The 20791-nt window shown below is 32.9% G+C and overlaps 1 protein-coding gene across 1 annotated transcript in view; it reads right to left on the bottom strand.

Moving 5' to 3' along the window:
• The window catches only part of LOC118737016 (ubiquitin carboxyl-terminal hydrolase 46), a 40748-nt gene that overhangs the window by 18336 nt on the left and 1621 nt on the right, over window positions 1-20791 (bottom strand). The gene's annotated exons all lie outside the window — the stretch shown is intronic.

Below are 20791 nucleotides of genomic sequence, written 5' to 3'. Positions count from 1 at the left end.
ACTTTTGGTAATTTCACCGGGTAACAAATTTTAGTTTGGTTTTTGTTATCCAAACGCCACTATCAAATTTCAATGTAGAATTGCTCAGTGATTCCGAAAATGGAGTTAATTTTTTTCTATGGATACGTTTTCGAGATATTTGCAATTTACCGTTATTCAACTTAAAACCAAAGGGGTTGCACTTAATCATGTTTATCTTACGAACCTATTTAACAATCTTAAATTTGAGATACGGCAAAGCTAACAAAATTCTCCATAAACCATATATCGACTGCTGAGTGGAAGATCGACCTATCTTAGCAGCCAGTTCGAAAACGCCCTATCTCCAAAAAGTTTTCAGGAACGCCCTATTTCAGAATTTTATTGAAAAACACTCTAACTCAGAATTTCAGAATACGATTCAAAAATGCCCTATCTCACTTCAAAATGTACTGAAAATGTACTGATATAGGGCGTTTTTGAATCGGCAGCTGAGAAAGGACGTTTTTGAAATGAATTCTTAAATAGGACGTTCTTCAACCAAATTCTGAAATAGGACGTTTTTGAAAAGTTTTTTGAGATAGGGCGTTTTCGAACTGGCTGCCGAGATAGGTCGATCTTCCACTCAGCAGTCGATATACATCATTTTCCGATGGGACTGATAGTTTCTGACAGATTAATTAATCATTTCAGTTTTTTTTTTTATTTTATAATGAAACAAATTATAAAAATCCAGTCCTGTTTTCTCGTCCCATAAATATAATTTCCGTTTCTGCTAACCTCCTTAGTAGATCTCTTATCAATGGACTAGTCAACTAATCGGTTAATCGATTAGCAAAATTTTTTATTGATAGTGTCGAATAAATGATTTAAACAGATTCAATGAGGTTATTATGAACTAAAGATGTGTATATGTTATGGCCAGAAAATGTTACCAAACATTCAAAAGAGCAGCATTATTTGACGAAAATATAGGCTTTGTCATTCGTGGTAAAGTTTCTTCAGAATTCGGCCGAGATTGTTTCATCTGAATATCAGCGCTATATTTTCTTGACTTCTTAACTAACTTACTCTAATAATACGGGCTTGCAAGCAGCAACAATGAAAATCATAACATTCTGAAAGCGTGAAAAACCCCCGTTTTAAAATGCGTTTTACAGCGACCACATTGAATAAGCTTTACCAGCGATAAGCGCATTTAAATCAATTATATGGTACGTAATGATTTTACTTTTATTTCTCATTTGCAAATGCCGCTTTCCCATTTTCAAAAAACACTTTCGCATTTTCATATGACGCTTTCCCATTTACAATTTACTATTCTCATTTTAAATTGACACTTTCGCAAGTACCATTGAGCATCCTCATTTACAACTGACTATTCACAATTACAAATGACGCTTTCAGCTCAGCAATGACAGAGCTAAATTTCCTAGGAAGGCTTGTTGATTTGAATTTTAAGGCCATTATGCTCAAATATTCTTCATTGTAAGTATGGGCTCAGAAAACAAAATTTTGTATACTAACTTTTTTGTTATATTAAGGATTCACGTTGGACTGTTATAAGCCTTGTATCATTTCGCATATAAAAAATCCTTCTTTGCTTTCAATGAAAACAGGTTGAGGAGGAGCTCACCATTTAGTTCAAAACAGGGACCGAACATAACAGTTCTTGATGAAAACTGCCATTTAAAAGTTCACATTGAACGAAATGTTCTACAACTAAGGGATACATACCAATCGATTTCCTTTTTACGGAGAATCAAATTTGAAAATAATTTTTTTAGTATGCAAAATTAAAAAAAAATAAGAACTATTTTTGATTTTTATTTTATTTTAGATTTTTATATTATATATCTTAGATAACAATTATTGACCACTTTCATTTTTCGCAGTTAAAAGGTGTTGGAGAAGAAAAGTTTACTACGCCTTATACAAATGACTTTTACAAGTATGACCTAAAAAATAAAGGCCAGTGACTGATTTGCTGACTTTTAAAGTCACTGCTTTTAGCAATACAAGTCTTCAATAACTGTTATTTGCAGATTATTTAGATAAAAATCAAAAATAATAGTTATGCGGGAGTTATAAAAAAAAAATTAGAGAAAACTGTTATTTAAAGAGTAATTACATAAAAGTCAAAAAGTAATTGTCAAAGAGCGATTTTTATGATAAAAGTTGTAACTGTTACGGTCCTTGGTTCAAAGCCTTTTTTTTTGGAGCATACATCTTATGATCTGTGGCCTACATATGCTAAAAGAAAGCGTCGTTTGAAGAGGAAATCAAAACTCGGTTGTCCTAAAAAAAATGGTTCAGCACAAGTCCCGACAGAAAAGCTCAATCTGACTTAACAAAGTGTCCAAATTAAGCCATAAAGTAAATTTGCGAAAATTACAAAACGCTAAAGCATAAGCAAAGTAAGATCATTTGACATCACTCACGTATAGTTGACATATGTTTGGTCCGTAAGCTTACCTGCAAAAAATAAAAAAAGCTTTGTTAAAAACTTTTGAATCAAAATACAAAAATTTTGTTTAGCAAAACAAGCAAGGTTGATTGCAAAACAAAACCAGCATATTTACTACATATAAATAAGTAATAATCTATACATGCTTGTATAAATAAATGTACAGTTTCTCTAAGCCGGCGGCAATTTTAGCTCAGCAGACCCAAACAAAAAAATTGCTCAGCACTTAAATGCCAAGAAACCACTTACAGCCGACACTGAAGTACTTGGAAGTGAGGCTGAATCAAATTTAGAAATAATGTTAAGAAAACAAATTGAAAATTTATCAAATATGAAGACGAGTTCAAGTTAGCTAAATGTCAATCAAGCAAGCATTTGCGAGTAGATGCAATATTTTTAAACGTTAAGCATCCACAAGATGCAATGTCGTTTCTTTTTTCAGATTTTCTTTAATTAAGTAATTTTTACCTTTTTTGTAGCTTCTTTTTTGTTTTTTTTTTTAAGATTTTCTTTAATTAAGTAAGTTTTTTACCTTTTTAATGATTTTAATTTGCGTGCACTCAGGTGACTAATTGTTTATAGCGTAACTAAAACTGCGCTATGCGCGGAGACACAAAAGACAAAAACAAATAAAAATAACCAAATTAAAAACTCAACGCAAAGTGTAAGTATGTAACACAATATTAAATGTTTATTTAGATAGCGCAGTAAAAGTAGAACTTAAATTAGAGCTGCTCAACCGATTGACTAATTGTATAATTTGAGCGTTGAACATTTACTTGCAGTGAAAGTGAAGAAAAATAGATTTAAAAAAAATATATACGCATCTCGGGCTTTAAAAATTTACGAGCGCGTTACATAGAGCGCATTAGAAAGGGAAACTCGTTAATGTTATCAGCAACTTTTATATTCGTACCTACTTAAGTATTTGTTTCATTTTTTTGTTTTTTTTTTTTGTTAGTTTAGCGGATGTGATAAATTTAAAAGTATATTATCGTCCGGTAAATCATACTACTATGTACAAGAAAAGTGAAGGCAAAAGTACTAGCGTTAAGTAACTAAACTCTTTTAAAGATTCCTGTTAGTTAGTTACTTGGAAAATTAAAAAGTTCATAGAAAAAAGTTTGGTGGAAAACGAACATTTGGGATGAATTTACACAATTTACAACGTGATTCCGATTCGCAATTTAATTGGTGCTATAAGTAAAAAGGCACATCTAAAATTGTTTATCCTTTTCATCAAAAAGATAGGATACATTATTGGACTAATATATTACTATTTCTTAATATCTTGACTCCAACGTGGACTCAGTGTGGAAAATCAAATTTTTTTTGTAGCAAAATCTAATCAGCCTCATTGCTCAAATAAACTAGTCGGGTCGAAAAATTATGCAATGCCATTCAATTTTCGTTACGACTCGACTCTTGAAAACCGGCTTGAACTCGACACGACACTCGCAATTAGGCTGAATATCTCGAGAACGAGGAAAGATATTTAGCTAAATAAAAAAATTCAAAGTAATGAAAAATTTACTTTTGAAGGTCGGTTTCAAGGTCAAGGTAATTTACAATGACCTTCAAAAGTTTTTTTTTTCTTTTTTAAGCTTTAAAAATTAGTGTTATTTTTAGGTTCTTGCAACCAAACAAATAGATTCCTTGACGCAAAACAACAAAATTGTTTGTAAGGGACTTTTTTTTATTTTATTTTTGATGCAGAAATGCTTTTAGAAATTAAAAAAAAAATCGCTTACCGATTTTTTGGCGGTTCGGGTTCGAGTCGAACACATCACAGCAAAATTCTGTGTTCATCGTGTAAAGATAGCCTTTTGCACGGTGTTAAAGATAGAACAGATAGACGGCTATCGGGTAGATGAGAGCAAATAGCTCGGGGATGTCGAGTTGCCAGTGACCTCTTGACCGAAGAGAGGTGCATATTTCATGACAAAATTGCCAGAAGCGATTAAAAACTAATATCAGTTCAGGTCTTCATACAAATTCATTCAGATTCAAAGCCAAAGTTGTTCAATCATTTTTAATATTCAGCGTATAAAATAATAATTGTCGCACTTAGTTTTTTTAAATTACGATGTGGTTAGCTTTATTTCAATTAATTAATGATTCATTCATAAAAATATAAACTATTTACGACATATTTTAACCAATAATTTCATTTCAGAAAATTTTCGCAGGCGGCACGGCCGAGTTGGTTTGATACTTTGTCGCCATATTTTTGTTAAATCCTTGTTGAGATTATGAAAAGTCATGTTATTTATATGTTGTAGCTTGTTCACATTATCAGAATTTACGGCTCATTTTTATTTTATAAGCAAATCATGCTGAAATCAAGTAATTTTGCTTTTTAAAATCTGTCAATAAGAAAGGAGATAATTTATCATAAATCAAGAACTAAATGAAGAAAAAAAGATTTTTCGTTTATGTATTTTAGCTCTTCTATCGAAAAATTTAAATTAATGCTTGATATTTTGCGAATCGCGCTCAACCCCATCACGAGGGAAACTTTTTGGAACCATTAAATACTTTTCTTAGCTGTGGAGATATAGAACATTATAACTACGTAATTGTCATTATCTTCGGGATTATAAAATGGCTGTAATTGAAAAATAATCTCATCGAAAAAGATAATTTATGTCTCTGTGCGTCTCGTTAGTTGCACCTTGTTTCTTTCCTTTCTCTTTTTGCATTGAAACCCGTCAAGGCCTTTGGCTAAAGGTTCACTCCACGGACTGTTAACTAATTTAAGGCTCTTACACAGTGACTTATCAAAAGTTTTCTTCCACGTTTTTCCTAATTTTCAGAGTACTGGCTACGAAAAATCTTGCTACAGTACGCTGAATAAATATTTTGTCCATGCTATCTTTTCTGAAAGAAGTTTTCTTGACTTGCCAAAAGTAAGTTCTAAAACAAGTCACTTTTCATGTCGATGTTCCTCAACGACCTACTGTCGAAATAAATCTAAAATAAGTTATTCCTAAAAGTTTCCAATTAGTGGCCGAAGTAACCCTAAAAATTAGATTATGTGGCTATACATATGCATATTCCTGAAGAAATACTTAAGACGTTGTTTGGGTGCGGCAGTTATTATTTTACACGCTTTAAAGGAGTCATTTACTGTTTCGAATGAACTCATGCAGGCCTCTAGTGCTCATGTACATGTGTAGGTAGTATAGGTACACTGCCGAAAAAATGTATTGGCACAGAGAGAGAATATTTCACAATGTATGTAAAATTTTGTATGGGCTTATTCCTTATTTATTTTTTTCAATGTATAAACCTTTTTTAAAGGTACTTCATTTTTTATGAATAAGTCTTATAATTTATACTGCCATAAAAAACATAAAAACCAAATTTTCTAAACTTCGTGATAACCACAGGGAAATTCAAGAAATGTGCCTAAAAATTTGCGACTTTCTAATCAAATGTTTTAGAAAAGTTATGGGCATGCAATTTTATTTTATAGCCCATCAAATTTTAGTACATTAATTGAAGTTGCTAAAAAATCATGTTGATATTTCGGAATTCACGCAGGTACTGCATACAAGGTATGTTCGGTATTATTTTTTTTTTTATAAGCCGTCGTCTAGACAAAAATAAAAAACCAAAAATACACGCGATTTTTAGCAACTTTAAACTTGCCCATTAATTGTAAATACTAAAATTTAATGGGCTACTAAACCGCATCCAATTTTTTTTTAAATCTGCTTAGAAAGATGTACATTTGTATGCATTTTTATTGATTTTCCTTAAGTTTTGCATAAAGTTTGCAAATTTTATTTTTATACTTTTTGCTATAGAATGAACTAATATAATAATAATAGTGTTTATAAAAAAATTGGCGGAAAAAATTCTCTGGGCGAATACTTTTTTCCGGCATTGTATGTAGTATGTATATATGTAGATTTGTGCGTGCATATATGGAAAACCGTGACTCATCATCAATTCTCTTTATTTCAAGTATAAGTATAAGTACATATATACTTATGACTTCTGCGGCTCGATAGTGATGTTTTTCATAACGAGACTTACATAAAATTGGCCAGATGTACATAGATCTGGGTCATTTCGTTTACCTAGATCATATTGTCGTGGAAATTTTTTCTATATGTTTTTAAAATCCTATTTCACACACGTCTCTCATACCTGATTAAATCAAATAACTTATTTACAGTACACTCTATTCACGATTTCTGAATATTAAACAAAAAATGTGTGACTCATAAAAAAACAAAAAACAAATGGAAAAGTAAGTAGTAAAGCGGAGAAAATAATAAAATCGACATATTTACATGCTAAAGCTTAGTATCCAGCTCTTAAGAAAAGCAAAAGCTCCATATAAAATGACGTACAAGAAATGGCTAAGAAATTTTCTTGAGTCAAATTTCCTTAAGGCAGTACGCAGTTCTTCAGAAATTTAGTACGCTTTCTACTACGGTTTTCTAAAGTTTTTTGTGAAAAAAGAGCACAAGGCAACCCAGGTTTGCAACAGAAATATATGCCCGTTCCATTATTTCTTGAGGAAAGAGTGAGGCAACAGGCTGTGAGGTATAAAAAATGTCAAAATTCCTTGGACACACACGCGAAATAATGGCAATTTTTTCTTGACCGTTTTCTTAAGAGCTGGATACTAAGCTTAAACACTTAAATATACGCCCTTTTGAAACACACTGTATAGGAAGCTAAGAGTATATGATTATTTGTGGATAAAAGAATGTCATAGGCTTACAAAACTAAATAAATACGTGTCAGCCAAACAAAGAAATTGAAGCAGCAGCAGCAATAACACCTACACAAATATGTACTGTATATGTATATGTACATATGTATGCCCATACATTCTTTGCAAAGTTTTATGGCACACAGTTAGTAGGCAGTGTCTTTCAGTTGCCACATAACCACTGCGTCCCCACATTCAAAAAGAAATCTTTATTTACTTTTATTTAGCTACATAACGCAGCACAAGTGCCTACGAAGGGTGCGGCCCACCAGCTAGCAAGCGAGGAATTTTTTTTTTTTGCCGCTGCCATTAATTTTGCAGCTGATCCTGCTTTATACGCATACACGCACGCAATAAAAAGGCAGTCATGACAAAGTGACACAAATGTACCCAAATGCATTTACAAAAGTGAATCAATACATATACATAGGTACATATGTATATATACACTTAACAGCAAAAGTGTGCATACATACACCATTCCTTTTTTAAATATTCAGATTATTTTGCAAGTTAATGTTCGTTTGTTATATTTTTATAAAAATATGGATTATAGTTAAAAAAATACCATATAAACCAAGGCTTCAAATTTTTATACAAAATTAATGAAAATTCAACGAATTTTAATTAAAATTTACATCTTTTTAATCAGATTTTCTAAAAAAATCTAATCTAAATTTTTGTAGAAAATCTGATTAAAAAGTTGGAAATTTTTATTAAAATTCGTTGAATTATCCTTAATTCTGTATAAAACTTGGAACCTTGGTTTATATGATTTTGTTTTAAGCATGATCCATATTTCTATAAAAAAATAACAAACAAATCCTAAGCTTGTACAATATTGGGAATATTTAAAACAGTAATGGTATATGCAGACTTTTGCTGTTGAGTGTATATACTACAAATAAACAAGTATGTATGTATGTAGTAATGACTATAGGAAATGATTTTTTATTACTTCAGCGTCATTGCTTCTCCATTATGTACATTAGGGTGGTCAAAAAATACATGTGAAAGAGTAAAGCCGGAATTTTTTTATACTCTCTACCCCTAAAATTGTTCTATACGGAAAAAAGTATAGCCCTATTTTTTTATTTTGAAATAACCCAATTTTTTCATTTTGAGATAAAAAAAAATCTAGAGGTCACTCAAAGCGCTCAAAGTTTTCCATGCGTCTTATATGGAAAAAAAACAATTTTTCCTAGCCATGGTACAGCATTCCTAAAAATCAGAGTTTTCTGGTAGAAAAATATTGATTTTTAACAATTCTATACCATTTCTACGAAAAGTTGTGTTTTTCCACATATAAAATACATGGAAAACTTTAGGCGCTTTGAGCGACCTGTAAATATTTTTTGATTTCTAAATAAAAAATTGGGGCATACTTTTTTCGATGTAGAACAATCCTAGGGGGGGTGAGAGCATAAAAATTCCGGCTTTACTTTTTCACATGCATTTTTGGACCACCCTAGTGAGCATACATAAGTGCATACAGTTGGTTACGCAGAGGCTGTAGGTTTTGAGCTTCAAATGCATTCAACAGCGTCTGAAGTCGTATGGCGTGAAATATGCGAATATGGAGGAGACAGCTGTACCTAACATATCTTTATTTATTTATATGCATTTACTGTACACTTGTCTATACATTCATTCATACGTACATACACTGAAAGGCCTATAGTTATTACAGATCTTGCGATAATATTTTATATGTAGCTGTGATGGAGATAATGTTGACATACATTTTTATTTTGATATCAGCGGTACGAAAAAGGAATACGAAAAACAGAAGACCTAAAAGATGATAAATAAGTCTTCGAGAGAAAAAGCATTTCTTTACTCAGCCTGAAAGATAAATAATACCAGCACACATACACTTTTGCGCTTGTATTTCGTGAGCGAGTGTTTTTCATGCAATACTATATTTATTTTCATAACAAACTTTGACACATTTTAAAATTTCTGTCTTTTATATCAACATAAATGATAGAGTATAATGGGGTTTTGTGTACTCAATAAATAGACACAAAATATTTATGTATGCACATTTGAAGACAAACTCAGTCAAACTACTTTAGTTCGGTATGAAGCATTATACAAACTTTTGAGCCTATGAATACTTATGTGAAAACGTATGTACAAATGTCCAACCCAACAAGCCAAAAAAAAAAAAAACCAATTTTGACTAGAGAAATATTTATTTTTTCATTGAAACTGAGGGATGAATGTGGAAATGTTTTGCAATATAAATAAATAAATAGCAAATCCATTTAACTATTTAAACTCAATAACTCAGTTGGTGGACCTTCTCAGAGTGGCCCCTGGAAAGTACGCCTATATCTACAGAAGGTTAGGATTTCCGAAAAATCTAAATCGACCGGGACTTCTTCGTGGACCATGCTAGGCTAATAACTTTCATATGCAGATTATATTGACCGATACACCAGGGCCGTCAACGCAGCGTTTTCCAGCTTAGCGAAGGAGGCAAACGAGGCTTGTGTGGCGGTGAACGAAAATAAAACACGGTCGCACTTCACTGCTGTTTTGGTCCAATTATCACAGAAAGGTCAATGAAATAATGCGAAGGATTGGACTAAGAATGGAAAAAAAATTGGTAAATTTTACTAACCGATGTTCTACATATATGCGAACCGCGGATGAAATGAAATGAAATGAAATTGAGACATGTTGCTGATTATGAAAAACAGTTCACATACGACAATGAATCAAGGAGAAAGCGACACAAACGATGATCAAATTAGTATGCATTGATTCCACGGAAGGCAATATTTTGCGTTTGGTTGCATTGGTAAGGAATTTTTCATCATGAGGTGCTATCGTCTGGTCAAACGGTTGAGTCTTATCACTGCTAAAAGAAAAAATTAACTAGATTACAGCAATCTATTAAAAACCTACCAGAATCATGCAACAAAACAGGTTTTATGATCCGACATGGCAGTCCAGATATCAGAACTTTGATGACTCCGCAAACGTTAAGAAAGCTTGACTGGAAAGTTTTGAAGCATCCAACATATAGCCTAGACTCTACACCTTAAAACGAACATGAGATCCCCGGCACCCAAAACTCTCTGTTGGATGGTAAGATGACTTTTCAAAACAGTCTGTAAAGATTCATTTGATTCAGTTTTTAATCCAGGAGTAACAAAAGTTTTGCAGTGATGCCATTGAAATAATTTGGATTATAAGAAAAATGCCTTTGAATTTGGTGTACAAATCCGAAAGAAGTTTTTTTTTGCTGTTTTTACTACTTGTCGCATAATGCTGCTCGTCATTCAGCTTCCAGGTCCATGCAGCTAGTAAGTAAAATATTGTGCAGAAATCAATTACGGGGGAACTAAAAATGTTATAATGTACCCTAATGTAAAGGTTATGGAGTTACACGAATGCCGGTTTTGCTGGGATATGTGTCATATATTTAGTTACATATATTAATATTTCAAACACTCATTAAAATGCATAAAAACAACTCGCATTAAAGTAAGTCATTAGAGCAGATATTTACTTTTATTAAAGAACATACAAAGTTTGCAGAAAAGAAAACTAGTTTACATAATCTTTGTGTTGAAAACATTTGAGATGAGCAGCAATTCAATCGCTTAGAGAAAGGATACAAAAGGGATATTTTAATATTTTTAGCACTTGGCAGGCAAACAAAGATAAATATAGATATGTACATACATATGTATGTACATACAGTATCGGTCATATCATTAGCACCCCCCCATTTCAAAGTTATATATATTGTTTGTCACTTATGTGTGTTTATTTATTTTTAAGAATTTCCAATTTAAATAGAATTCATTCTCTAATAAAACTCATATGTATGTAAATATGTATAGGTAAACCCAAATTTAAAACTTTGTAGAAAACTAAAAAATGCAGCAAAATTTCATCCAAATTTCAAATTTTTAGAATTTTTTAAGTAAACAGTTTTATAGCCCATTCAATGTGCAAGTTGCAAGTGTCTAATAATTACCGTTGATTTAGAGTTTTTTTTTTGCCCAAAGTGTTGCAGTTTTCTTCCATATAAAAAATCTTAATTTTTTAAGTCAATCCTTTTTAGTTCTATGATAAGCATTTTATCATTTATGAAAAAAAAAACAAATTTCTTCTTAATATCTTACGGAAAATTATTACCTATTACCCTGTAAGGGCTAGTGCCGGTATGACAAGTACCGTATTCGTACATCCCAGGTTCTCGGCGCCAGGTCATCATAGTTGCTCTTTTTTATTTTTATTTTATAACGATAAAAATTAACAGCATATTTAATTGATTGTTGTAAAAAAAGATTATCCTTCTCAATTTAAGAAAAACTAACTTCCTGAAGAAAAACCATACAGATATCTTCTTATGTTCTGTTGTGCCTTTCACTTCATTTATCAAGCAAAAAGCATTAGAACAATAAGAATTTTCTTCCATCTTAACACAACAAAATTTGCATTACGTAGTTGTTTTTTTTTATTTTTCAAATGCATTAAAAGAAAAATTTAGAATTTAATTTCTCAAAATCTTTCGAAGTTCGGAATTTCAGCAGCAGATCATCTTCAGCGGACATCTTCAACGAAAGCAATAATCTTCTCAGCATGGCTATACAATTTTCATTGGATACTTGTCAGTATTTAGTTTGAAGTCAAAGTTAGATTATTAGCGAAAGTCTTCTGAGCTAGGAGTGTCGATGCAGACTATCGACTTCATTAAATACTAAAATATTATATCAAGAGCATTGTGAACCCCCAAAAGTGTAAACTTAACAAATTCTTCGGCTGAGCATAAATATGTCAAGGCTATACATACGTAAATATATGCACGCCATATAGTCTTTTACATTGTTTAAATATACCATATGTATGTGTGTATGTACTTACCCTGCAGGAAATCGGACTAGTTTGTAGCTAACAATTTATTAACTATTTCCTTTGGCAGTAACTAACTACTTTTAAAAGGGCGATAGCCGCAAAATATTGATCACTGGTTTCTTCTGCATTAGATGTCAACTGACTTGTAGCTATCTACTTTGGACATAAAACATCAATAAGAAAAACAAAATGCGTTTTTTTTACTATTTTATTTATTTATTTATTTACTTTATTTTATTACATGTCATATTTGTTTACATATTCTGCTGTAATATAAAATTTTGATCTTTATTTGATTTGTCCTGAATTCGAAAAAGAATCTGCGAAGTGCAGAAAAAAAGTGTGTTGGAACGTATTTTTTGTAGGAGAATATTTAAATAGAAACTTGTAAAGAAAACCAACGCCAGATAAAGTCTGCACGATATTACAACTCACTTAAAGTTAGTTTTGTCATAGCTAATTAAAAGTTGGGTATTTATCGAAATCCCGCAAAAAGGTAACTTTAAGTTGGTTATTTTATTCAATTGATAGTTTTTTTCCTGCAGGGTATTTATTTGTGTGTGTGTGTATTGTTTACAGTGTTAATATGTGTATACTAATTGCAATGCACGGTTTATTACAAAACAAAACACTTAGGTATACTCTACTACCGTTCTATCGATCGATCATAAAAAAATTAGGTCATTCACGTTACGAAATAGAAATAAAGCAATAAGCGCTTATAAACCGTTAATTTTATGAGGTGCCTCACTTGCCCATTTTGAAGAAAAAACAAAAACAAAAAAACAAAATTAAATATGATAGAAATAAATTGTTTGGCTGCTAAATTTTATAGTATTTTGAAGCCTACTTTGTTAATTGATATTTATTTTAAAATATTCCAAAGTCTGAACATACAGACAACATATCATCACCTGAGTGAAAGATCGGCCTATTTCGACAGCCAGTTCGACAACGCCCTATCCCTGAAAATTTTCCAAGAACAACCTATTTCAGATTTTGTTTCAAAAACGGCCTATCTCATCACAATTTCAATACATTTTCATCTGAGATAGGGTGTTCTTCACTCAAATTCTGAAGTGCGGCGTTCTTGGAAGGTTTTCTGATGTAGGGCGTATTCGAACTGACTGCCGAGTTAGGTCGATTTTCCACTGAAATTAGCCGTAAAGCGAAAGATATCTGCTGCAGCTAAAACTAAGCACCGCAGTGTACTTACTCGGGGCCGTTTTCGTGTCCAACAATGAGGAGGTGTAACCCAACAAATTTTCTTACTTTATTTACGAAGTTAAATCTATTTTCACATCCATGCAGTCACACATAAGGCAGTAATTTACTGTTATATCACACTTCCGTCCCAAATCAGCTCACAAACCCTCCCAAATCAGAGCTGTCAAATATGCACGCTTCTTATACAAGTAATATCCGTTTATAATAAGAAAAAACGACCAACAAATCAAAGCTTAAGCCATTATCTCCCCACTAACAATAAAAGTAAATGTTGGTTGAATACAAACTTGGCACATAAATTATTGCAATTGCATCATCGCCAAAGCCATAGGGAATAGAGGCAATAAATATATATTTTTTTTTATTTAATTATTTCCACACCATTTCCACAGAAGCACATTTTCAAAATGAAAAGAAGCAAAAAAGTCATGTGAGAAATTAAAAGGGGCCATTGTTCAAATGCAAACGAAAGTTAACAACAAAAACAATTATGTCAAAAACAGAAAATGGCCAAACATAAATCATGCGGCGAAGAAAAGAGCCAGCAATCTAAAAGCATTAAAAATATCAAATCAGCATAAAATCGTAAAGCGGGTTTTAAAACAAACAAACAGTACTACTTCGCGAACTAAATAGCCCGGGCCGGCCACCTGCAACTTGGGCTGCAAGCAAGCCCAGTCCAAATCAAGTACAGACACTTTTGGGTGCGCATTTCCATTTCAGCGCCATCAAACAAACCAAAGTGGTAAGAGTTGCTTGTGTGACGTTGCCTATAATTAGAAGTGGAATTGAAATGAAATTGGAATTAGGAATTGCGAAAGTGTGGACACACGACGAGGAAAAAGAGAAATGACAATATGACACTTGCTCTGGCTGCTGGCTAACTGGATGGCTGCTGGCTAACTGGATGGCTGCCTGCCTGCCTGCATTGCTGCCTGATTGACTGCTTGACTACGAACAAAACAAAAAAAAAAAACTCGTTGGTTGCAAGCAAAACTTGAAGAAGAATGCGGTTGCATTGAAAAAATAACAAGAAATAGGCGAACTAATCAAATACGAGTACTTAACTCACAATTCCGTTGAGCTGCGAACGAGTTGGGAAGCTGAAAGCGATTAAAATTGCGGACAAGACAAGAAAGCCGTCACAAACATACGCGCATTGCAGGTACGCATTTCGTTGGATGACATATGTATGTATGGGCAATCGCGAATAGTTGATGTTAGCAGTAAAACGCTTGCAGGGCAACTTACGCGTCTGCCGATCGCTAGCGTTACGAGGAAAACTAAAGCACTTGTGTTATAATCAGGGAACGGATTTTATGTAAACTGCCTTTTTTCTGCTAAAGCGACAGAGTATATTCGATTAAGAATGTCCACGATTTAGCTTTCCCCGATTATATATATGTATATACATATGATGTTGCCTTTTTTAAGATATTTGCTTCTTTTGCGTTCTTTGCGATTTCTAGTGCCTTTTCCTGCCTATTTCGTTATTTTATTTAACTTTTTTTATAAGTTTTTAGGTCCTACAAATCCATTCCCTGGGTATAATACTCACAAATGTAAGATCGCTACTTAAAGCAATAAACCAGAAACAATTTCACAATGACGGCTCGCTGGCCGCTGATGGCATCAAAACTACACCATGCCACATTAGGTTGTTGGAATGTCTCTTTCAGCAAATACTACAACACCAGCTAGCTAGCAGCAGATAAGCTAAGGTAAAAAGTGGCGAGCGCAAGATATGTTGCAGAACATTGTTTAGCTACAAAATATGTAGTTGTTATTCTATGTGACTGACTATATAGTTACATACATATGAATTCTTTTCCATTTTTGTTGCCATTTTTTCATTGCTATAAAAGCAGTTAAGTCGGTAATAAATGTAAGCGCCTTATTGCAAATTCTTTTATGTTTATTATTATTTTTGTCCGCAAAGCGCTTGGCTCTGTGAAAGTATCAAATAACCTAAATGACAAAGTGTTGCAGTTATGTTGGCTGACTTTTTCCAATTGACTTTTGTATGCATTATTGTTATTTCATTTATTTATTTTTTTATTTTTATCTCAAGTCGCTCTATTCTTATTACTTTGTTTAACGTCATTACTCCGCCGCTGCTCCATGACTGTTTGTTGGGTCGCTGTTGGTGTGTAAGGCGTCATTGACGCTCAAAAAGGTAAACGCAGCAGTGCTTGAATTGCAAATCGTTCGTTGCTCATTTGTCGGCAGTTTTATTTTTACGTTTTTTTTTCCTAGTCGTCTGTCTGTCCAGTCGTGGGTGTCAGATTACGCAAATGTTAGGGTACACACCTATAGCAGGCAGCCCGTGCGCCTACTACTCTCAAATTTATTTATTTTGCAAGTTCTTTTGTATTTGATTTATTTATTTTTTTTTTTAAACGATTTTCGAATGCTTAAGGTGACGCACCTTTTATGGTTCGAACGCTAAGTTATTATTCAAAGTGGTTGCGAAATTGAATTATGCGAAATTGCATTTGTTTATTTTCTTATGTGTGAAGAATGCAATAAGAGATCAAGAAAAGTAAATAAGCATACACATAATATTTATACAAACATACATACATGGCGGCGTAGGTGGCTGAGTATGGATTCGAAAAAACTACGAAAATTAAGTAAATATTTAGTAAAAAGGCATATTGGAGTAAGAGGTAGCAATTAAAGACAGTGCTGTAAATCGTTCCAAAAACCGATGCGGTTCGGTGAAATATTTCGAACCACTTAGAAACAGCTTGTAGCAGTACTAGAATCGTTTTGTGAGTACCTCTAAACCGCAGTTCGGCAGGCAGCGACACAACTGCACGTAAACATAAAGGCCAACATATGGAGCTAACCAAACTAAAAACCTTTGAGGGGAAAATAATAAGCGAAACAAACAAATACCGTATCGGACGTTATATTTGAACCACTAAAATTAGTTTACGAAAAAAAAAGAACCAAAGAATAGACATGGACACTCAAAACAAGTCAAATAGTACCATTAGGACAAAAAGGTAAAGGTGCAGGTAAAACAATGCAACAAAAACATAACGAACGCAAATAAGCAAAAGACAAACATATCTTTAGTTAAATAAATATAAATTAAGGTTAAAAACTCGCACCAGACAGACCGAAAAATGACACTGAAGGCAAGGGACGACGGATACTCGTTCCAAAATAAAACATCAAATCATCTCAATAAAATTGTTGAATATAGTTGTTACTATGCAAAAAATAGCAACAAAAAAAACAATCTATCCGACTTCTACTTTAAAGCACCGAAACCTGAGCAGTAGGTGCCTTAAAAACTTGGAGCCCTTGAAGACTTTTGTGATTTAAGTAACAACACTTTATCCACGAAATCAGTCTCACTCTCAAAGCTATTATTTAAATGTACAAAGTAGTTACCAGTGGCAACTCATAGTCATTTAAAAAAAATTTTTTTTTTTCTTAATATATCTTTACTAACAATTTCATGCAAAGGTCCTTGGACTCTAATCACGTATTATGAAGCCACGCACATCAAAGACAGTTTACTTATGTCCCTTTCGCCTCAGCCTGTCCCACACTTTTTTAATAGATAATAATTGCATATTTACACCGGGTAGCTGCTTATGCAACTTTCATATGTGCAAAATATGTATGTATTTATTTCTATAGTGTGAAAACCTAGAAGAGCGTTAAAAAGCACCGACGAACGACTTTGTCGAAGGCAAAAAGCTCATCGACAACATAACCAAGATTTAATAACTAGTATTCGTAGCACAATCGCACAAAGTCGTTACAATTGGCAGAGGAAAGAAAAATGAAGTGACATAAAAACCATAGGAAAAAAGTAAAGAAAAGCAATTGCGTTAATTAACTCAGTAATTAAGAAGTAGAGTAATATAGAGTACATTTACTTGACTGCGGTCTTGTCTGACACAGCCAACAATTGGCATAGAAAAACACACTCATTTACATAAATACATACATATTATGTGAACTACTTGAATTAAAATGCATATATTCTAGTAGCAACTTTTCACTGTGTGTTCTTAGCTTAAGCAATTGCTTATTTTTTTATATGCTCGTTTATGAGTTCAAGTTTGCCACTATTAGCGTTGAGCTTCCGCAACGTTTTTTATTTACATACATATTTGATTGCAAAAATGGTTTCCTAGTAGAATTCCATATGTACATATGTATGTGTGCTTCGTTAGGATGAAGCCACCCCACAAAACCACCGCAGACCGCAGACCTCTGTAACCTAAACTGTAATTTGAAAATAGAGGAGTTGTCAGCTAGCCACCCCCAAACTGATTTGTACTCGTATAAATTGTTTGCAACCCCCCAATGGCACCTGTCACACACGAACATATTGAACTTTGAAGGCTGCAGCTTACGAACGAGCAGAGTGTGGATCCTCAGGGACAAATGATTGCATGAAGTGCAGAGGCAAGCGAAATTTTACTCTAACAAACAAACATACATACATACATACATACATACATACATACATACATTTAGTAATTGACTAGCATCTAAGTAATGGGCGTTGGAGACCGACAGATAGTACCATTTGCAGTTCAAATAAATATACATATTTACATATATGTATGTATACATAACAATTCCATGGCTATGTAACATTTACGAGTATATACGTGGGGTTCATAGCACTCTTTAAATGGCGCAGAGTACAGTGGGTTTAAACACCTCGACGGTTAACACAATGTAGAACAGTCAATCAGCTAACCGTATTAGTCCATTACAGCTATGTTTTGTTTTTTTTTTTTTTTAAATAAGTCATACGTACAAATGGCTTACTCAATTGACAATTTTTTTTATATTTTTTTCACTGATGGCTGCTGGGCGACTACGACATTGATCTGTGTAGTACATGAGTACGCCCTTGATTACTTTGATTATGTGCTCCGCATTTTCAATTGTGTGTAAGTAATTAGTTTTATCGATTTCCTGCCATGCCGAAAAAGAGGAAAAAACTGTAGATATTTTTCTGTAAATGCTGTTTAGTAAACTACACTGGTGTTACATATGGTGCGAGACAGCAGCAGACACCTCCTCAATACCAGCAATCACAAAGCGGTCCCTATTTGGCGATGACTTTGAAATGCTATGTTTTGGATTTTCAAGTTTATTTTGTAAACTCGGCAGCCCTATTCAGGTTGCATAATACGCGTATGGACTTTAGACATGCAGCGTCTTTTTTTATGGATAGATATATATGTTAGTATCAATAACTACATTAGTGTTAGCACAAATGTCAAACATAAATACACATACAAACATATGTACATATTTCATATCTACAGGTGGGGGTCTCAGTATCAGTATCAGCATAACAAAAGTATCATTTGTAATAATTTGTAATTTGTATAGTAAATAAGAGATGGAGTTAACACGATATGACGTTTTTTTTCAGGTAAAAATTAATAAATCGGAAAATGTTGCGACTAGTAAGGAAGAAAACAGCTTTGCGGTTCAAAATGATCAAGTATTTATTGCATTCACTCAATCCATTTAATATAGTAGCCGTGATACTCCGAAAGTGGTACCTCCGAAAGATGGAGGTCGCAAATCGTTGACGACGCAGTTTATTACTTCTTTTTCACGGTGAATTACTTCTTTTTACACGGTTTCTATAGTAAAAAGACGGCCGAATACGGTCAATATTTAAAAACGTTTTTTCAATACAATTTTTAAAAAGAAAAAAGATTCCCACGACAGTCGGTCTGCGTAACCGGAACGACCAAGATTTATATTTGGCCAAGGACTGTCACTCCAGCAACACTCCCAAAAAACTCTTTAGGGAACTTGTATGCTGCTACAACAACAACAATATTTAAAAAATGTTTTTTCAATACCATTTTTAAAAAGAAGAAAAAATTACTTACTGTTACTGTCTGCCGGTTTCACGAAAGCAATTTAAGTGAAAAATTATTTTTTTTCTGTCAGTTTCCATATTAAATTAATATAAAAAAAATCATTTTTCACTTAAATTGCTTCAGTGAAACTGGTATTAGGGGTTATGTCGGCAGTATGTATTTTACAAGCTTTTATTTAATTTGCCCTGTATGTATGTACGTAAGTATGTTTGTTAGGGGCAAATCTTGCAATCAATTTTTGACCAACTTCCCGAGGACCAAGAGTCTTGAAACTTTAATTAATTAATTAATCCGATAGGTGGCGCAGGAGTCGATACATTTGGTTTTGATTTCGTTCATATTTAGAAATATTGCTTTAAAAGTATCTGTTTTTACTATTAACTTATTTCTATTCAAAAATTAAGAGCTTTATTATTCAAATTGTTAATGAATGTTATAAAAAATTTTCAGTAAAAAAGGGCATCAAGCTCAATAAAATTGTTGAATATGATTTGTTATTGGGCAAAAAAAAATATTTAAAAAAACAGTTGAAGATCTTAAAATTACCTACTTCTTTCTTTATTTTTATTAATTTTCTAGAAGAACTATTCGTCGCCTTGAGTAGTTTTTCCTTATTTGGCCCAAGATGCCTGCAAAAAATTGTTGATTTCACACAAAAAAGGCAAAAGCGACCATTTGTTTATTTTGTAAGACCCACACAGTCGACAGCTGTTTAGTTTAGAGATTTTTCATGGTCTTTTACTCAACTCAATCGAATTCCATCTGTATTTTTTGCAACAATTCATGCCATCCTTTTTTACGGCCAAATGTTCAAGCAATATCGAATTGCCTAAGTTCATCGATATGTTACTTGTCGACTTTTTCTGGCACAGCAGCTGACGTACTTTGAACGGCCCTTTCGAGGTTTGTCGGTAAACGCACTACGACCACGATTGAATTCATTAAACCAACGACAAATAATGCCTTTGTGGAGTGCTTTTGTACCAAATCTGTATTAGCCCGTCGAAAACGTTTTGAGTGAAAAAATCTTTTAAACTGTCAAACTTTTTGATGGTGATCTTAGATTTTACCTAGCAACGTCAGTGTTGACAATTCGAAAAATTTACGAAACACCACCCTGGTATAAAAATTTCTATGCATGTATGTATAGATATTAATGTTTACAAGAAAGCGCATTTAGTTAATTTTTTGTACAAACATTTATGGTACAACAATCACAATCGACATGAATCAGCTGTTTTTCGAATTTCAGGAACGAAATATGTTTTTTTGTTTGTCCGTACTACTTTTTGAGAGAAAATGTTTCGCTTACTGTCTAACAGCCGGGCTCAGTCCGGACAACAAGGGAATAAAGCTAATATTATTTATAAAGATATGTAAGATGTTTATATACAATGATAAACTAAAAACCATTTCGTCTGAAAGAAAACGGGAAAAGTGCATAAATACTAATTTATGTAAGTATGTATAAATATAAATTCAATTCAAAAACTTAATAATAGAGTCTGTTATTAGCGATATACATACATACATAAGTATGTAAATATCTATGTAGAAAACGAAGTATGTAATATACTTAGTTTGATTTTAAAAATTTCCTGACTGCAGGATCAATTAAAAATA

Source organism: Rhagoletis pomonella, unplaced genomic scaffold, assembly GCF_013731165.1.
Source record: "Rhagoletis pomonella isolate Grant_MI unplaced genomic scaffold, Rhpom_1.0 Rhpom_scaffold_00004, whole genome shotgun sequence".
Lineage (NCBI taxonomy): Eukaryota > Metazoa > Arthropoda > Insecta > Diptera > Tephritidae > Rhagoletis > Rhagoletis pomonella.
The sequence above is the reverse complement of the archived record's forward strand: the minus strand, read 5'-3'. Positions and strand labels throughout refer to the sequence as shown.